General features: G+C 33.0%; 1 long non-coding RNA gene across 1 annotated transcript; it reads left to right on the top strand.

Moving 5' to 3' along the window:
- Positions 1 to 11,268: 11,268 nt before the first annotated feature.
- Positions 11,269 to 12,235, top strand: LOC121222369 (uncharacterized). Its single transcript, XR_005919608.1, has 2 exons — positions 11,269 to 11,324; positions 12,053 to 12,235. It is a non-coding gene; the product is annotated as an uncharacterized lncRNA (long non-coding RNA).
- Positions 12,236 to 21,582: the final 9,347 nt, after the last annotated feature.

Below are 21,582 nucleotides of genomic sequence, written 5' to 3'. Positions count from 1 at the left end.
AATCTTATCTTCAAGTGTAAGGAAGCAGATTTAAGTCACAAGTCCTATCTCCCTGGCCAGCAGTGGAGTAGGTTGGAAATTACAGGTCTTGTCTCCCTAAGCAGTAGCGGAGCAGATCGAAGACGGTGAATCTTATCTTCAAGAGTAAGGAAGCAGATTTAAGCCACAAGTCCTATGTCCCTGACCAGCAGTGGAATAGGTTAGAAATTACAAATATTGTCTCCCTAAGCAGTAGCGGAGCAGATCGGAAGCGACAAATCTTATCTTCAAGAGTAAGGAAGTAGATTTAAGCCACAAGTCCTATGTCCCTGGTCAGCAGTGGAGTAGGTTGGAAATTACAGATCTTGTCTCCCTAAGCAGTAGCAGAGCAGATCGAAGACGGCGAATCTTATCTTCACGTGTAAGGAAGCAGATTTAAGCCACAAGTCCTATGTCTCTGGTCAGTAGTGGAGTAGGTTGAAAATTACAAATCTTGTCTCCCTAAGCAGTAGCGGAGCAGATTGAAGACGGTGAATCTTATCTTCAAGGGTAAGGAAGTAGATTTAAGCCACAAGTCCTATGTCCCTGGTCAGCAGTGGAGTAGGTTGGAAATTACAGACATTGTTTCCCTAAGCAGTAGCGGAGTAGATCGAAGACGGCGAATCTTATATTCAAGTGTAAGGGAGTAGATTGAAGCTCCTATAGGGTTTAGGGTTTAGGTTTTAGGGTTTCTTCAAGTGTAAGGGACCAGATTGAAGCCGATAATCCTATCTCCCTGAAGTTGTAGTGGAGCGGATTAAAGTAATAGATCTTATCTCTCTGAAGTTGTAGTAGAGTGGATCGCATCAGGTCTTATCTCCCTGAAGTTGTAGTGGAGCAGATTGAGAAAACAAGTCTTATCCCCCTGAAGGCACAGTGGGGCAGACCGAAGAAGCAAATCTTATCTCCCTGAGGTTGCAGTGGAGTAGATTGAAGTCGATAATCTTATCTCCCTGAAGTTGTAGCGGAGCGGATTAAAGTAACAGATCTTATCTCTTTGAAGTTGCAGTAGAATGGACCGCATCAGATCTTATCTCCCTAAGCAGTAGTGGAGCAGATTAAAGTAATAGATCTTATCTCTCTGAAGTTGCAGTAGAGCGGATCGCATCAAGTCTTGCCGACTAGAGATAGCAAATTTTGTTCTTTTTAGAAGCTACAAGCTACGAATCCTATCTCCCCGACGTTGTGGTGGAATGGATCAAGACACCAATTCCTATACCTTTAAAGATGCAATAGGATGGAATGAGGCTACTCGAAGAAGAAGAGCACCAATGACCAACACGACTGGGCAAAATTAGCCATTTTAAAGTCTTTGCTCTATTCCCGTTAAACGAAAACGAGCAAAGAGGGGCAGCTGTAATGACCCAATATTGCCCGGCCCGTACACAAATAAATACAAAATAAAATGTCCAAAATTACAGACTAAAATTAAACTTAAACTCGAATGGACCAATTACAATAGCCTGATACCCCGACCCAATTACATTGAAGCCCAAAACAGAAAAGGAACCAGAAACCCTAGCAGCTAGGGCGAGCCTCTAGTGCCGCAGCCATCAGGGCATTCCCTCGGCCTCACGCATGCCTCCGTACGTGCCACGTCCACCCTCCATATGTTGTACCTGTAGAAAGGACAAACAAACGCAACAAGGCAGAGAAAGCAAACAAACAGAGTGGAAATCGATAGCAAATCAGGAAAAAGAGGAAAATAAGAAAAATGTAAAGAAAAAGATTTGGGGGGGATTTTTTCATTGATTTCGGCTATAATAGAAAGGGAGCCTTTTGTATTTTGGGGACACACGCATATTGTATCAAATACACAGAGAATATCAATACAAACGAAAAAAAAGTTAAAAAAAAAGAGGTGATTTTGAAATCATACCTGGGTTTTCTGCGATTTTCTTTTTCTCTTTGTTTTCCTTGTTCGAGTTCTTTGTTTCTTTGTGATTGTTTGACTCATTGTTGTTAAGTAAAAGAGCGGATTCAGGGATCAAAGGAAAAGGGGTTACCCGGCGGCAAGATCCTGGCTCTCTCCGTCGTCATCGGAGATTGGGCTGGGATCGGCAGTCATCCGAATGGTCTCTTAGCAAAGCGGCGCAACCTTGGAATGGGGGGCAAACGTTTAGTTTTGTTTTCTTTAAATTTGTTTAAGGCTGATAACTGCTGATTTTAGGGTTTTAAAGTTGGGTATTTATTGTGTGAAAAACGACGCCGTTTAAGGCATGCTTCAGTGGCCTTAAAACGGCAGCGTATTGGCCTGCAACTCGCGCGGTGACCCGACCCGGGGAAGGATCCGCGCGTCCAGCCTTTCTGGTCTTTTTGCGCTCCAAGTCCTCATTGTTTGCGTTTGATTCCAAGCTAGTTTATGTTCCTTCTTTAAATTGGATCGCGTAATTTCTTGCGAATTTCATTCCGGTCCTTATGCAACGCAGCATTTTGGGGACAGGATATTTCCTGTTTCAGTCCCCCATGTTATTCGAGTATTGCACATTGGCCCTTACTTTGTTTATTTATGTTTTTTTCCGATTAATTTCGTTTTAGTTGCAATTTAATCCCTTTTGTGCTGTTTGTTTCTTTTTAATTAGTTCAATATTTTCATTATTATTATTATTATTATTATTATTATTATTAGTTTTTTTTACTTAATCTTATTACATAGATTATTTTATTATATGATATTATTTTATGTTTTTATGTATTATTACTTATTTTTTTGCACAAATATTCTATTCCTTTTAAATTTGCTATTCTATTTTACTTATTTTAATTTTATTATATATTATGACTATATATACTATTATTTACATTAAGATTTTTTTTTACTTATATAAATCAAAGTGTATATATTAATTTTAAGATTCATTCATTTTTTTTCTTACAATTCTTCCGTTAAAATTCATTTAAACATTTTATTTGTTTTTTAGTTCTATTGTCAAATCGTTTCAAATCTTCATTGCCTTTTTGGTATAATCTTGTGTATATTTTTAAATCCTAAGTTTATTTATTCTCATTTTTATTTTATAAGTTACATTACATCTTCCTTTTAAATTAATAACTTTTGAATGTTGATGTTGATAGTGGCATAATGCATGACTAGAGTTATTGTTATTGTATTTATTGATTTATTGTTCATCACTCATTGGTGTATATTTACTATTCAAATTTTGCTTGATTCATTGTTCATTTAATCAATGCGTTTTTTTTACCGTGTTTCAATAAAAGTATTAGAATCATCTTATTTCACAATTTGTCAAAATACCTGCTATTCACGATTCTTGAGAGAATTGTGCCCTAACTTACTGGGCTTCAATTTCTCCGATGAATTTAGATAGCCGAGCATCTCTTTTGTAATAAAACCTTATGATTTCCAAATAAAAGCTCATTTTCGAGAATTTGATACGTGGTGTCCTAACGCATTGGATATGTCATATTGTTTTCTCGAAACGAGGATTTTTCTAACAAATGAAAATAAAGGCAATATTCGATATTTAGGATTTTGTGAAATTGAACCCTAACTTACTAGGTTTCGATTTTCTCATTTGACCTAAAGAATCGAATATCCTTCTCAAAATGCATGGGTTTTAAAAGTCAAAAGATAAACTTAATTTTGAAGATTAAAAATGTTACGCCCTAATTCACTAAGTGCGACATTTTATTTTTTTGAAATGAAAGTTTCATTATTTAATTCAATTTATTCAAGTCAAAAGGATCGTATTTTTAAAAATCTTTTCAAAATTTCGACACTAAGATATTAAACAATAAATTTGGTACCAATTTTGGGCGTTACGAGGGTGCTAACCCTTCCTCGTGCGTAACCGACTCCCGAAACTATTTTCTCAAAATTCGCAGACCTAAAATTGTTTTCAAGGTGATCCGATCACACCTCAATAAAAGATCAGTGGTGACTCCCATTTCCATTTTCAAAATCGATTTCCATTTTTCAATTCAAAAAATGGTTTCGACAGTGATAACTTAAGGAAAGGATTGTTTTGATCCGCGTGAGATGGTTGTTTTATAGCTGTGCCTTAAGGCTATCGTTCAAGCTTTGCCATTCAACAACATCTCGGCCTTTAGTTGACAGCAGTCCACCGATGGCCACACTTGCAAGTGGTAAGCCTTCGCATTTTTTGGCAATATCAAAAGACAAATCCTTCAACTCCAAGGGATATTGCTTCTCTTGGTCGAATTGAAATGCTGTTCTGCATAAGAGTTCTTGTGCCAACTCTAGGGTAAAGGTTTCAGCTCACGAACATTAACAAGTGCTGATGTTTTGCAAAAATCTGCAACGTTCCTGTTCCTTGTTGTCACCATAATTCTACTGCTTTTGTCATTACCAAACAATGCATATTGTACTTCTCCCCAAGTCTTCTTTCCATACATCATCGAACACAACAAAATACTCTTCTCCTGCAGAAAGTTTCTGCATTTTTCAATCAGCTCTTCCTCGTCCATTGCATTAACCTCACTGGGATAAGGCTCTTTCCTAGACTTATAAAATTGCCTTATCATGGTCTTTAGTAGATCCCTCACCTTGTATGATTAAGACAGTAATCCAAGCATGGTAGTCAAAGTGCCCTGTGGCGATCTGTTCGTTAGCAACTTTCTTGGCCAGAGTTGTCTTGCCAATTCCTCCCATGCCTACCACTGAAATCGCAGTACGATTAGATTCACCATGTATCGGTTCTCTTCCCAAATTTTTTCTCAAAGAATCAATCACCACAAGTGCATCGTTGTCGATGAAATGGAGCCCCATTCGAGGGTTACGCCAAGTTTTATCCTCGGCACTACCTCCAAAGGTGTTGAAGCTGCAAGGCTCGCTCCTTTCCCGGATTTCACGTACCCGTGTCTTGATACCTTGAAACTCTGAAGCTATTTCATGGCGTCTCTTCACACCCTTTACTAGACAATCTATTTTTGCAAGGAAAGCTTTGAATCCATGCCGGTGGTGGCGGTTTCCCACATGAAGCACGTACTCATCCATTATTACGTATATAATAAACATACGACTCCAATTGCATTTTCTTTTTTTTCCATTTTCTTTTTAATGCAAAATTTTTTTACGCATTATCCATTTATAAATCTATACACTATATGCTATAAATTAATTATGTATCTATAAACTATATATTATAAACGAATTACAAGGTAACAACACTTATAATTCAACAATAATTTATAAATTCAGAAATTAATAATATATTGTGAATGAAACTTTTGACTCAATAATAAAATTGAGATACTGAATATTTATATATGGATTTTCCATCGTATTTATTGTGTTTATTTAGTTAATTTGAATAGCTAAAAAATAATAATATATTGAAAACAAAATTTTATTCTGATCTATTTTATTGTTACAAAAGTATGACTATATCGGCAACTCTTTTTTAATTAGAGATTTGTGATTTAATTTTGCTATAACACAAAAGTTGGGAGTGACTTGTTATGGTAGTTCACATCGTATGGGATGTGGAGAACTATTAAAGTGGAGGCGATTCACATTGTAAATGATACAGAGAGCCACTAAGAATAATGGTTTCTAGAAAATTCATAAGCTTGGAAAGCTTTTTAGGAGAGATTTGGTACCACTTTGGCTGATATTCTAGAGCCACTTCTTTTTGTGATGGAGAGAGCTTTTATAGAGGGGAAGCTTTGATGTGGGTCTTGTTGGAATGATGCCTTACTATATTTAAGGTGACTATAGCAGCATGGGTATAACAACTGCACCCTAGTTGAAGGGAAGATTATAAAGTAATCTTCCCCAAGAAGATGCTTCTTGATAAGGGTTTAAGGTTTTCTTATTGTTATGACGAGTCGTTGTGGGTCTTAAGAGATAAGTTTGGGGATATGGTGAATGTTTTAAGAAGCTAAACTTGACAAATACCTAAAAAGAAAATGATTGTGTGATTTTGGTGATAACATGTTGTTGCATTCTACTTGAGAAATACCTGGAGAACATGTTTAGTGAAGCCACCTCTCAATAGGCCTATGCTAGAAATGAAACTGAGGTCTTAAGAGGTCTTACTTGATAGGGAATTGGAAACTCAAAAGGCTTCACTAGGAGCGACATTAGAGCCTTCAATAGACTTCAGCTGAAGAAGAGTTGCTTTCTTAATAGTTATATGGTCGTACTTACCAATCCCTTTGACACACGGAGAAATGAGACACCTTAAAGACCAATTTGGTGAAGCACTCCTATAAAGGTGAAATATGACACCTTAGAGGCAAGCGTGAAAGAAAAATGCCAAAATTTATGGAACCGTTCACACCTTGATGGTGCCAAGAGATGATAATTTCTTTTAGGATCTAAGATGTTTCCATGCCATTTAGAAGGTTTATATGCAATCTAAGTGGAGTTTTATTAGTTGTAGAATTCCCTTTTTGAATTTGATCCACGAGGCAGGTTCACGGATATGTTTTTCTGACTAACTCCCCTTTTAGCTATAGCCTTGCATGGTTGAACTAGATATATATAAGGGAATACATAAATAATGAAGTCGTACTTGAGAAGGGTGCGATTGAATAGATGATGTAGACATATAATAAGATTCTTCTTTACAAGGGTACGCCTAGATAAATGAGGTATATATATAATGAACTCTCTCTTGAGATGTTCACCTAAATAGATGAAATAAGTAAATGATGATCTTTGTAAGAATAGATATATGTAGTGAACACTTCAATGAAGGGGTTCATTTGAATGATTGAACTTTGAAAGAATAGATATATAATGAACTCTCCGATGAAGGGATTCACCCGAATGAGTTGTTGGAATATTTTTAAATATTTATAGTGTTCCAATAACTATAAATGAATGTGTGTAATTAATCAAAAGTTATATTATTTGATTTTTTTGAAAAAGAATTATAACGATTTAAATAATATTATTTGAATAGTTATAATATTAAATTAATAATTATGTGTTTATTTTAAAGACATTATTATTCAGAAAGACACCTATTGAAACATGTCTCTATGAGGAGACATGAAAATTCCTATAAATAGGAATGAGATTTCATTTGGAAATTACACCAACAAATTCTAATATTCTTTCTTTCCTTCCTTCATTTTCTAATATTATTAAATTATTCTATAAAGTATTACTGGAAAAATCCTTTATAGAAATTGAGTCTCTTGTCATACATTGCTCAGTGTGTAGTGGGTAGAGGTGCTCACGGGCTGGGCCGGGCCGGGTTCAGGCCGGGCCCATAAAAATTTTTAGCCCATTTACTAGGCCCGGGCCCAGCTCGGCCCAAAATATGGGCCTGATGTTTTGCCCAGGCCCGGCCAGTGAAAAAAATATGAAGCCCGGGCCCGGCCCGGCCCATTTTTTTTTGTTTTTTTTTTACTTAAAAGTTAAAACTAATTGTTATTAAAATTAATTGTTATTGAATTTATATCAAATATCAAATTGTAATTTTTTTTGTATATAATGAACAAAAAAATAAAATAAGATTACTTATTTGAATTTAATTACAAACAATCAAATCTTAAAAATAAAAAATGATTATAATATACAAGTAATTACAAACAATTAATTTGAATTTAATTACAAACAATCAAATCTTAAAAATAAAAAAATGATTATAATGCACAAGTAATTACAAACAATTCTGGCAAACCTTGCATAAAAGAAAAAGAACATTGATTTTATGACCAGTTGCTTGAGTCTGCATAGTAATCCAAGGCTTAGGCAAACGTAATTCAGTCTTAAGCCAAGATAAAGTAGGCAATACCTGAATTAGCCAAGATAAAGTAGGCAATAACTAAATAGTGATGAACACAAAGTCAATTGGCACTGGTCCAAACTATGATAAAGAGGAGCTACTCTTAGCAACTAGGAAAAATATGACATAAAAAGACATCAACTTAATATTTTTCCATGAAGCAAAAAAAGAACATCTTAACACGATACATCAATGGCAAGCAAGACCAAGTCATTTTGCCTCTATATTAATGGATTTTCCAACAGCAATCTGAAACACAACTCCATAAGTTAAGCTATTATAAAGATACAATTATGGCTATAATAGTGCTACAGAGCTTTATAAACTTTAAAATACAACAGCCAAGTACATTGAATAATAATCTTGAGCAAAAGGCTACAGAAGAAAAAAGTAAACTTTAAAATACAGCAGCCAAGTACATTGAATAATCAATGCCCATATTGATAAAGAGAAGGCCAATAACCACAATAATGAAGAGACATTTAAGCCATCTAAGAACAAACATAAGCATCCATGTTAATCATATTCACCAAGACCATGCAACAACTTATAGAAAGATATAGAAAAAAAACGCTTATGAAAACAACTAAACATGAAAAAAATACCTACATATATCGCACAACAGTACTAGTATAATCAACAGCTCTCCTTTGGGTCAGCTTTCTCATTCTTTTCACAGCAAAATTGTCACCATGAGCTGAAAGAAAAATAAAAGAATTTTGTCAGAACTAAAATTTAGATAGCCTAACTTCTCTGAATTGTAACTCATCTAAACAGGACATATCCAACAAATAACTAGAACGAACAACACAAAGGAGGGAGGTACTAGAATCAATAACCCAAAGAAACAGCTGATTTCTATGTTTAGCCCAACCTATGTCTAGGCTGTTCACAAAACCAGGACGTTAAAATAGAGTCCCATTTCTAATCATCTAAGTGCCAGCAGAACAGATGGAAATTTGCACAATGTAAACAGTATTAAAATTTGCAAGGGGGATTTAAGCAACACAATCTCTCAACAGGTCACAAGCAAGAAAAGAACGGATACATCAAATGAAATTATACATCTACGGTCACAAGCAAGTGAGGGAACTGATTCGAATAAAAATGAAAATAAAAAAGCACAAAGCAAAAAAACAAATTCAAAGGTTAACAGCAAACTCACCTTTGAGAAGACGAAGAAGGCTAGAAGCAGTGAAGCACCATGGAGTCGTGGAGTCGTGGACGTGGAGTCGTGAATCGGTGGAGGTGGAGTTGGATCCGATTTGGGGGGAAAAAGGGAGGGAAGGGGTTAGGGATTTATCTGGGGACGGGGGGAAATGGGAAAGGGAAGGGAAATGGGAAATGGGAAATGTATTAATGACAAAATAAAAAAATTATATTAATTAAATTTGGGCCGGGCCCGGGCCAAAAAATTTTACTTGAGGCCCGACCCATTTTTAAAACGGGGCTAATTTCTTACCCAAACTCATATTTCGGGCCTATATTTTTACTCGAACCCTCTCATATTTCGGGCGGGTTGTCGGGCCGCCCGGCGCATGAGCACCTCTAGTAGTGGGCTATTCTCGTCAGTGCAAAACACAACTAGTCATTGGCTTTATTGTATCCTCGAGGTTAATTTACTTGGAACTCATTTGCACACTGAAAATAGGTGGGGGCGATTATAACCTTAAAGTTAGTAACTTGATACACGCCTTGAAGTCTTGTCCTATTTCTTCTTTTTCTGTTCGAGTTCCGTTTGTGTATTCGAGATTTTCTTCACCTGAGATTTGTACTAACATGAGTGGATTCCATAAAAGTATATATGAAATGAACTTTGTGTTATCCATTGAAACCTTAAAAGGCTATGCCTAGAAGGGCTAGCAGACGCTTTTTTGCAAGCCGAAGCCTTAAAAGGCCACGCGTGCGTGATAGGGTGCTAGAGCCTTAAAAAGCTTTGTTGGAAGCTTGATATGCCTATGCTGGAAATGATATTGGAGCCTTTAGAGGCTTTGACCAGCAAGGCACTGGAGCCTTAGGAGGCTTTACCAAAAAATGACAAAAAGGCCCTTGGAAAGCTTACACCCAATAGGGCACTAGAGCGTTAAGAGGCTTCGTTGGAAATGATATTGGGACCTATCAGAAGCTTGTTGTTGATGAAGAGTTGCTCCTTTAAAAATTGTTAGGGTTCGACCCAATTAAGCAACAAGTAACAAAAATAGCGGAATAAATTGAGAAATTGAACACACAAATTTAACGTGGAAAAAACCCTCCAAAGAAGATAAAAAACCACGGGTAAAGATAATTTTACTATAATGGAAAAAGAATGAAGAGTACAAAAGATAGAGATAAAACTAAACCCTATGTAATGACCCATTTTCAGTAAATCGGAATAGTGGTTTCGTAACCACAAATCCGAGTTAGAAAGAAAATTTATTTTAATATTGTGATATGGTCTATATTATGATAGGAAGGTTGCATGAAAATTTTGATAATAAAACTTTATTGATTATATGGTAAAATTTATTTAAATAGATTAAATAAAAAAAATACATTTCCGGGACTTTGTTCCGGTAAATCAGATTTGTAAATATTTATTATAAATATTTACTAAGTTAGTTGTGTGTCTAATTATGTTTTGACTAGGAGAATTTGATGTAATTAGAAGTAATTAGGAAAAAGGGATTAGATTGAAATAAGTATGAAAGTTTAATTATAAATTAAAGAAAGTTAAAAGGACCAAATAGGCAATTATGCCTTTTTCTAAAATTGAGGCGGCATAAGAAATGAAATATCTAAGATATTTTTTTAATTTAAGTTATATATAATATATTATGTTATTTAATTAATAAGTAAGTTATTATATTATATTATTATAATATTATATTATTATTATATACATAAAACAAAAGAAAAAGAAATGAAAAGAAAGAAACAGAATACAATTCGAAACGGAACAGGGGAGAAACAGGGGAGAAAGAAAGAAAGAAAAAGTAAAGAAGAAAATTAGGGATTTTAAGGTTCAATTTCAAATTGGTAAGTCAAATTAAGTCCTTTTCTTGAAATCTTTGAGTTTTTATGATTCTAGATCAAAATACTAGCAAGTATATGTTGAAATTTTGAAAGTTAGTAGAATTTTTTTATGTAGTTTATATTGAATTAGTGGATGAATTAGAGGTTGAGTTGATGGAAATTCAAACTAGGATTGGGAAAAAAATTAAATTGAGAAATAAGTTATAAGTTTAATGTAAAATTATAAGAAATTCGAAATTAAGGTTTATTAGTGAAAATTTGAGAGTTAAGTCAAGTTGTAAGTAGAATTTAACTAAAAATAATGTATAGATTGTGATAGAAATAGAAATAATTTTAGTTATGAATTAAATTGAAATATTAGCTAAGGTAAGAAATTATGAGATTATTATATCATATATGTTTATTCTTATTAAATCATATAGGAAAGTTATTTGATTGTTTTTCTAATATAAATGTTATGTGTTTTATATGAAATTGAAGAGAAAGAAAAGAGAGGAAAGGACCTAATTGAAGAAAAAGGAAAAGAGAAGGCTAAGGAGTGAAGGAAGATATCATCTCAACCTTTTTGTTGTAAGTACTACAAGGTTATTTTTATTTTAAATTATTTTATTTAAATGCCTATATTATAGTATAGAATTATTTAGAAATAAAATAAAATAAAGTAAAATAAAAGATTATGGAACTATGAAATTTGTAAAGAAAATTATAGATGGAAAGTATATAGTGGTATATTGATTGAACATTAAGAAAATATTGTGACAAAAGTATATATATGTGAAAATGGTGTGATAATTGTGAATTGTGAAATGTGCCCTAAATTTTAATGATGGAGAAATGAGAAATCTTTTTCGAAATAATTCTATAAAGTATTTAATTGAATGAGATTCAGTTTTAATGCCCAAGTAGATGGAATTTAGAACTACCAGGATATTAGTGGCATGCCATTAAGGAACTTTAGCGCGCTCTCTGATTATTAGCACATTGGTGCTCTCTGTTTAGCACATCAGTGCTCTCTGTATAGCACTTTAATGCTTTCTGTTCATTAGTGCATACCAATGCACCTCTGTATTTGTTCCGTATATCCGATGTGTTCTATAAAATCGACTTTGGGCTAAGATTATGAATTGTGGAAAAGCGAATTATTAAAATGCTAAGGTAAGTTTTATGAAGCTTATACGTACGTAAATACGTAATAACAGAATGAGTTTGACATATTTTGTTTAGATTTATTTATTTGTTTATTCTTATAATGCTTACTAAGCCTTCACCGGCTTAACGCGTTTAATTTTAACGCGTAGGTACAGTTTGACTCGAAGAGGTAAAGTCAGGATAGAAGATCTCTCATCTCATCACATCTTCAAGAGCTTCAGAAGTAGGTACCATATTTTGAATTAAAATGGCATGTACATAGACAGTCAGTTATGCTTCCATGTGTTAGGAATTAAAATGTAAACTCTTGGACTTCTATCTATTTTTAGGTATTTTACGTATTTGGGTATATATATATGAAACGAATTAGTAAAACTATACATATGTTTGCAAATATGGTTGGTAAGTTATAATGATATGTATAAATGTTTTGTTTAAACAATATCTAGCCATAATCGTTTTGGCACCAAATGTAATAGTCTTATATCAAGTCTGTATGGTTAGATCAGGTATAAGGTTGTTATATTTATTGGTATCAGAGCCTAGGTTTTTTGAATTCTTGGGTCGAGAATGAGTCTATCTGTACATGCCATTTTATGTATTGATGTGATGAGATGAGGTTTATTTATTTAATTTTACAATTTGTGATTTATTGTGAATATTGTAGAAATTTAAAGATGTCAAATAGATCTCGTGAAGAGTCAGAAAAATGAAGTTGAGAGTAGGGCGCTAAACTTTGATAGAGAAAGAAATCAACAGAGAGCTGAAGCTCGAAGTGAATCGGTAAACTTGGGGGATGATAGGGAGCCTGGATTGGAAGAAAAAACTCAGACCGAAACTGAGCCGATACTGCCTAGAGAAGAAGTTCCAATTGCAGCTTTGTTACAAACAATGAATCAGTTATTACAGCAAGTGGTAAGAACTAATAATGTTCCACCTGTTCCACCACCATCTTCTTCTGCTGTTGTTCCACATCCACAACCATCTATAACCAGTCATCGATCTCCCTTAGAGAGAATAAGAAAATATGGGGCTGAAGAGTTTAAAGGAAAGAAAGATGATGATCCAACTGAGGCTGAAGAATGGTTAGAAAACAGTCAAAGAATATTTGAAGAATTGCAGTGTACAAGGGAGGAAAAGCTGAAATGTGTAGTATCTTTATTCAAGGGTGAGGCTTATCAATGGTGGACCACTGTCATGAATATTCATCCTGCAGAAAAAATTAATTGGAATTCCTTTGTGTCTAAATTTAGAAAGAAATATGTGAGTCAACTTTATCTGGAGAAGAAGAAAAGGGAATTTCTGGATTTGAAGCAGCATAACATGTCTGTTGCTGAATATGAACGTGAATTTATCAGATTAAGTAAATATGCTAAGGAATTAATAGCAGATGAAGCTGATATGTGCCGAAGATTTGAGTGGGGATTGAATGAAGAAATTTATGTTCCTCTTATACCATTACATCTACAAGAATTTCCTATTTTGGTTGATAGAGCACAACGACTGGAAGAAGGGTTAGCTCGTTCGAAAGAGAAGAGTTTTGGGAAGAGATTAGCAACTAGTTCCGCACTACCACCGTCTTCAAAAAGAGTGAGGGATTCTAGAGGTTATAAGTACACTTCTCCTATTGTTGAGCAAAGATCCAGAAGTCAGACAAGACAAACTCAGCAGGCGATTTCTATAGGTAGTACTGGGGGTTTTAGAAGAAAACCAACATTTCCATTATGTGAGTATTGTGGAAGATATCATTTGGGAGAATGTCGACTAAATTCCTGAGCTTGTTTCCGATGTGGATCGAGAGATCATTTGATTAAAGATTGTCCAAAAATGTCAGAAAGTGTTACCGAACAGTCTACGAGAGGTAGTTCAGTTCCACAAAGAGGTAGAAGACCTGGAATTTCTGATGGCGCTCATAGTGGTACAAGATCAGTGAGAGAAATAGCCAGATCTGAAGCACAGGTACCTGCCAGGACGTATGCCATTCGTGCCAGAGAAGATGTTGATGCACCAGATGTTATTACTGGTACATTTTCTTTACTTGATACTGATATTACTGCTTTGATTGATCCTGGTTCTACACATTCATACATATGTACAAAGTTAGTGTCTGTCAAAAATTTACCTGTTGAATTTACTGGATTTGCGGTTAAAGTTTCAAACCCCCTGGGCCAGCATGTTATAGTGGATAAAATTTGTAAAAATTGTCCATTGATGGTAAAGGGCCATTGTTTTCTAGTTGACTTGATGCTATTGCCTTTTGATGAATTTGATGTGATTTTGGGGATGGATTGGCTAACTCAACATGATGCAGTAGTGAATTGTAAACAAAAGTACATTGTAATAAAATGTCAGAATGGTGGATTGTTTCGGGTTGAATCTGATAAACTAAATGGGTTGCCTAGTGTGATTTCAGTCATGACAGCATTGAGGTATGTCAGAAAAGGGTGTAATGCATATCTTGCTTATGTATTGGACACCAAAGTATCCGAGACAAAAATTCAGTCAGTGCCGGTTGTGTGTGAATTTTCTGATGTGTTTCCAGAAGAATTACCTGGGTTACCACCGGAAAGAGAGGTAGAATTTTCTATAGATTTAATTCCGGGTAAAACTCCGATCTCTATAGCACATTACAGAATGGCTCCTACTGAGTTGAAAGAGCTGAAATCACAGTTGCAAGAACTTACCGATAGGGGTTTTGCTCGTCCTAGTCACTCGCCCTGGGGTGCGCCGGTTCTGTTTGTGAAAAAGAAAGATGGAACTTTAAGATTATGTATTGACTACCGACAACTCAATAAAGTTACAGTAAAGAATAAATACCCATTGCCTCGGATTGATGACTTGTTTGACCAGCTGAAAGGTGCCACCGTATTTTCAAAGATTGATCTTCGATCGGGTTACTACCAGTTACGAGTAAAGGAGTCTGATGTACCGAAGACAGCTTTTAGAACCAGGTATGGGCACTATGAGTTTCTTGTGATGCCGTTTGGACTGACAAATGCACCTGCTGTATTCATGGACCTGATGAACAGAATATTCAGACCGTACTTAGACATGTTTGTGGTAGTATTTATTGATGATATTCTAGTTTATTCTCGAGATGAAAACGAGCATGCAGACCATTTGAGAATTGTACTGCAAACTTTGCGTGAAAAGCAGCTGTATGCTAAATTTAGCATATGTGAGTTTTGGCTTCGTGAAGTTGGGTTTCTTGGACATATTGTATCTGCTGAAGGCATCAGAGTAGACCTGAGTAAAATTTCAGCTATTATCAATTGGAATCCGCCGAAGAATATATCTGAAATCAGAAGTTTTCTGGGGCTAGCTGGATATTATAGGAGATTTGTACAGGGATTTTCTATGATAGCTTCTCCGATGACACGTCTATTGCAGAAAGATGTAAAGTTCGAGTGGACTGATGAATGTCAGCAGAGTTTTGACAGATTGAAAGATCTACTAACAAAAGCACCTGTTCTAGTCCAGCCTGAACCGGGTAAGGAATTTGTTATTTACAGTGATGCTTCATTAAATGGTTTAGGTTGTGTTTTGATGCAAGAAGATAAAGTAATAGCCTATGCTTCAAGACAACTAAAACCACATGAAAAGAATTACCCGGTATATGATCTTTAATTGGCAGCTATTGTGTTTGCATTGAAAATATGGCGACATTACTTGTATGGTGAAAAATGTCATATCTATACTGATCATAAAAGTTTAAAGTATCTGATGACACAAAAAGATTTGAACTTGAGACAACGGAAGTGGCTCGAATTGTTAAAAGATTATGATCTGGTTATTGACTATCATCCAGGTAAGGCTAATGTAGTTGCTGATGCTTTAATCCGAAAACTTCTATTTGCTTTACGAACTATGAATGCTCAGTTGTCATTGTCTGATGATGGTACACTTACAGCTGAATTGAAAGCTAAAACGATGTTTCTACAGCAAATCTATGAAGCACAGAAAAATGATGATGAATTACAGGCTAAACGGGTACAATGTGAGTCAGGTAATGATTCAGAATTTCAAATTGGGATTGATGGTTGTTTATTATTCAGAGGTAGAGTGTGTGTACCGAAAGATCCAGAGCTTGTGCAGAAGATTTTACACGAGGCACACAGTGGTATTATGTCCGTACATCCGGGAAGTAATAAAATGTATAATGATTTGAGAAAGATGTACTGGTGGCCAAGTATGAAACGTGATATTTCTGAGTTTGTATCAAGATGTCTGATATGTCAACAGGTGAAAGCAGAACATCAGGTACCCTCGGGATTACTCCAACCAATTACTATACCAGAGTGGAAATGGGAAAGAATTACTATGGATTTTGTGGCGGGATTACCATTATCACCGAAGAAGAAAGATGCCATTTGGGTGATCGTTGATCGACTAACAAAGTCAGCACACTTCATTCCGGTACGTATAGATTATTCTCTAGATAAATTGGCTGAATTGTACGTATCTGAGATTGTCAGGTTACATGGAGTGCCAAACTCTATTATCTCTGATAGAGATCCCCGATTTACATCTTGTTTCTGGGAAAAACTACAAGAAGCTCTGGGTACTCAATTGCATTTCAGTACTGCATTTCATCCTCAGACAGATGGCCAATCCGAACGTGTAATTCAGGTATTAGAAGACATGCTTCGATGTTGTGTACTAAAGTTTAAAGGTAATTGGGAAAGATATTTGCCTTTGATTGAGTTTGCCTACAATAATAGTTATCAGTCCAGTATTAAAATGGCACCGTACGAGGCTTTGTATGTTCGGAAATGTAAAACACCATTATATTGGACTGAACTCAGTGAGAAAAAGATATTTGGAGTTGATTTGGTTCGAGAAACTGAAGAAAAAGTAAAGGTGATTCGAGATAGTTTGAAAGCAGCTTCTGATCGACAAAAGTCATATGCCGATCTTAAAAGGAAGGAGATAGAATTTCAGGTTGGCAATAAAGTATTCTTGAAAGTATCACCTTGGAAAAAAGTCCTTCGGTTTGGTCGTAAAGGTAAATTGAGCCCACGGTTCATCGGCCCATATGAGATTACTGAACGGATTGGACCTGTTGCATACTGGTTAGCTTTGCCGCCAGAACTTGATAGAATTCATAATATTTTTCATGTATCCATGTTAAGGCGGTATCGGTCAAATCCTTCACATGTTATTTCTTCGACAGAGGTTGAGATTTAGCCCGATATGACTTACAGTGAAGAACCAATCAAAATTTTGGCACGGGAGACAAAAGAATTAAGAAACAAAAAGATACATCTAGTGAAAGTTCTTTGGCAACGACATGGAATTGAAGAGGCTACTTGGGAATCGGAGGAAACAATGAGGAAACAATATCCACACCTCTTTACCGGTAAGATTTTCGAGGACGAAAATCCTTAAGGGGGGAAGAGTTGTAATGACCCATTTTCAGTAAATCGGAATAGTAATTTCGTAACCACAAATCCTAGTTAGAAAGAAAATTTATTTTAATATTGTGATATGGTCTATATTATGATAGGAAGGTTGCATGAAAATTTTGATAATAAAACTTTATTGATTATATGGTAAAATTTATTTAAATAGATTAAATAAAAAAATACATTTCCGGGACTTTGTTCCGGTAAATCAGATTTGTAAATATTTATTATAAATATTTACTAAGTTAGTTGTGTGTCTAATTATGTTTTGACTAGGAGAATTTGATGTAATTAGGAAAAGGGGATTAGATTGAAATAAGTATGAAAGTTTAATTATAAATTAAAGAAAGTTAAAAGGACCAAATAGGCAATTATGCCTTTTTCTAAAATTGAGGCGGCATAAGAAATGAAATATCTAAGATATTTTTTTTAATTTAAGTTATATATAATATATTATGTTATTTAATTAATAAGTAAGTTATTATATTATATTATTATAATATTATATTATTATTATATACATAAAACAAAAGAAAAAGAAATGAAAAGAAAGAAACAGAATATAATTCGAAACGGAACAGGGGAGAAACAGGGGAGAAAGAAAGAAAGAAAAAGTAAAGAAGAAAATTAGGGATTTTAAGGTTCAATTTCAAATTGGTAAGTCAAATTAAGTCCTTTTCTTGAAATCTTTGAGTTTTTATGATTCTAGATCAAAATACTAGCAAGTATATGTTGAAATTTTGAAAGTTAGTAGAATTTTTTTATGTAGTTTATATTGAATTAGTGGATGAATTAGAGGTTGAGTTGATGGAAATTCAAACTAGGATTGGGAAAAAGATTAAATTGAGAAATAAGTTATAAGTTTAATGTAAAATTATAAGAAATTCGAAATTAAGGTTTATTAGTGAAAATTTGAGAGTTAAGTCAAGTTGTAAGTAGAATTTAACTAAAAATAATGTATAGATTGTGATAGAAATAGAAATAATTTTAGTTATGAATTAAATTGAAATATTAGCTAAGGTAAGAAATTATGAGATTATTATATCATATATGTTTATTCTTATTAAATCATATAGGAAAGTTATTTGATTGTTTTTCTAATATAAATGTTATGTGTTTTATATGAAATTGAAGAGAAAGAAAAGAGAGGAAAGGACCTAATTGAAGAAAAAGGAAAAGAGAAGGCTAAGGAGTGAAGGAAGATATCATCTCAACCTTTTTGTTGTAAGTACTACAAGGTTATTTTTATTTTAAATTATTTTATTTAAATGCCTATATTATAGTATAGAATTATTTAGAAATAAAATAAAATAAAGTAAAATAAAAGATTATGGAACTATGAAATTTGTAAAGAAAATTATAGATGGAAAGTATATAGTGGTATATTGATTGAACATTAAGAAAATATTGTGACAAAAGTATATATATGTGAAAATGGTGTGATAATTGTGAATTGTGAAATGTGCCCTAAATTGTAATGATGGAGAAATGAGAAATCTTTTTCGAAATAATTCTATAAAGTATTTAATTGAATGAGATTCAGTTTTAATGCCCAAGTAGATGGAATTTAGAACTACCAGGATATTAGTGACATGCCATTAAGGAACTTTAGCGCGCTCTCTGATTATTAGCACGTTGGTGCTCTCTGTTTAGCACATCAGTGCTCTCTGTATAGCACTTTAGTGCTCTCTGTTCATTAGTGCATACCAATGCACCTCTGTATTTGTTCCGTATATCCAATGTGTTCTATAAAATCTACTTTGGGCTAAGATTATGAATTGTGGAAAAGCGAATTATTAAAATGCTAAGGTAAGTTTTATGAAGCTTATACGTACGTAAATACGTAATAACAGAATGAGTTTGACATATTTTGTTTAGATTTATTTATTTGTTTATTCTTATAGTGCTTACTAAGCCTTCACCGGCTTAACGCGTTTAATTTTAACGCGTAGGTACAGTTTGACTCAAAGAGGTAAAGTCAGGATAGAAGATCTCTCATCTCATCACATCTTCAAGAGCTTCAGAAGTAGGTACCATATTTTGAATTAAAATGGCATGTACATCGACAGTCAGTTATGCTTCCATGTGTTAGGAATTAAAATGTAAACTCTTGGACTTCTATCTATTTTTAGGTATTTTACGTATTTTGGGTATATATATATGAAACGAATTAGTAAAACTATATGTATGTTTGCAAATATGGTTGGTAAGTTATAATGCTATGTATAAATGTTTTGTTTAAACAATATCTAGCCATAATCGTTTTGACACCAAATGTAGTAGTCTTATACCGGGTCTGTATGGTTAGATCAGGTATAGGGTTGTTACATCCTAAACCCCGAAAACAAAGAACCCTCAAAACGTAAATACAAAATTCTCTAAATTTATTATGAGTTTTAATCTCTAAATGAGTGTTTTTTTTAAGGTTGTAAAAGAGCCTATTTATGGGCTAAATTTATATGTCAAATAACAATAAAATAATCTAAACTAATCAATATTTAATTGAAACAAATAAACAGAGTTTAACTAGAAGATTATTTCTCAAATTTAACTGAAAATAAAATCAATTAACCCCTAGTAAAATTATTAAAAGATGTTTTAAGTTCTTCACGTCATACGGCATGCCAATCGCATATCATTATTTTTCTATGTTAACTGCCATATCATTGCTTAGCAACCTAAAGCTTCAATTAATTGTTAAACTTTTGACCAATGACTATTGTAGCTTTCAATCATAGGCTTGTTATTTAATGCTGGAGATAAAGGGTGCTTGGGGTTGGATTTAGGCTCAATTTTCTTGTTATTGGGCTTTTAAAGTTTCTTGTCCACTTTCAAAACCCAATGAGAAAAAAACAAGAGTTAAATTTGATAATTTATATATATATTTATAAATTTATTTAATTTTATAATTTTATTTAAAAATAGGCTTATTTGTCATAAAGTCCTTAAAAATGATAATAAAAAATTTAAACTCTTGTATCAAATTCGTACCCATTAAGCTCCTGTTGTTGACTAAAATAATCAATTAAGTCCTGTTGTTAATGATTTTCATCATTAATCATGTTGACTGTTAAAATAAATTGATAGAACAATCAAATGGTGATATATGATAGCTTCTGGTTTAATCTAATATTTTTCTCATAAAAATTATAAAAAATTAGATAAAAAAATTATAAAAAAAATCAGAAAACATTATTAAAAAATTAAATATTAAAAATATTAAAATTGATATAAACTTATTAAAAATTATAAATATATAAAAAAACTTATAAATATTATAAAATATAAAAAATTAATAAAATTTATTTAAAATATTTAAAATAAAAATGTATTAGAATTCTTTAAAAATAATAAAAATTGTAAAAAAATATAAAAATATATTAAAAGCTTGAATTGGATCGGTTAGCCGAAAATCGACAAGGGTACCGATTTGGGGAAAGCCATTAGACCAGTTAGCCTGGGAATCGGGCGGTTGAACCTATTTTTTATTGTTTTAGTATTTTTATCAAACCAAAATTTCATTATCCGACTATTACCATATGTCAAAATGAAATATTCTAATCAAGGTTTTCAGAATCGAATCAGTGGTTGATTCGATCAGACCACCTATTTGCAGTTTGATTGATCTGTCCAAGTCAATTAAATAAAACATTAAAAAATAAAAAAATATATATTAAAAAAATTGGTTCAACCGTTTGGTTCCCAAGTCAATCAGTCTAATGGATGATATCCTTGTTAATTTCCATCTGATTAGTCCAACCGGTTGATCCAATCCGATCCAATTCAAGTTTTTTTTTATTATGTTTTTTTAGTAATTTTTATAAGTTTATATAAATTTTAGATATATATTTATAATTTTAAAGATTTTTATAGAATTTTAATACGTTTTTATAAATTTTTAAATATATTTTATTATTTTTATAATTTATTAGATTATTTTATATTTTTATAATATTTAATATTTATAAATTTATATCAATTTTTATATATTTTTTAAATTTTTTAAATTTAATAATTTTTAAAATTTTTGATTATTTTTTATATTTTAATAATTTTTATGATTTTTTATAATTTGTATGATAAAAATATTAGATTAAAAAAAATTAGCTAGTGATACCATCTTACTGATCTACCAATTTATTTTAACATAATCAATAACGAAAATTATTAATGAGAAAAATTAATTAATGATAGATGCTTCAAATTTAATAGAGAAACTTAATGAAGTATGAATATGGTTTGGGTGAAATTAATTAAAGGCAAAAAAAGAAAAA

Source organism: Gossypium hirsutum, chromosome D10, assembly GCF_007990345.1.
Source record: "Gossypium hirsutum isolate 1008001.06 chromosome D10, Gossypium_hirsutum_v2.1, whole genome shotgun sequence".
Taxonomy (NCBI): Eukaryota; Viridiplantae; Streptophyta; class Magnoliopsida; order Malvales; family Malvaceae; genus Gossypium; species Gossypium hirsutum.
Note: the sequence above shows the minus strand (reverse complement) of the source record. Positions and strands in the feature narration are given on the sequence as shown.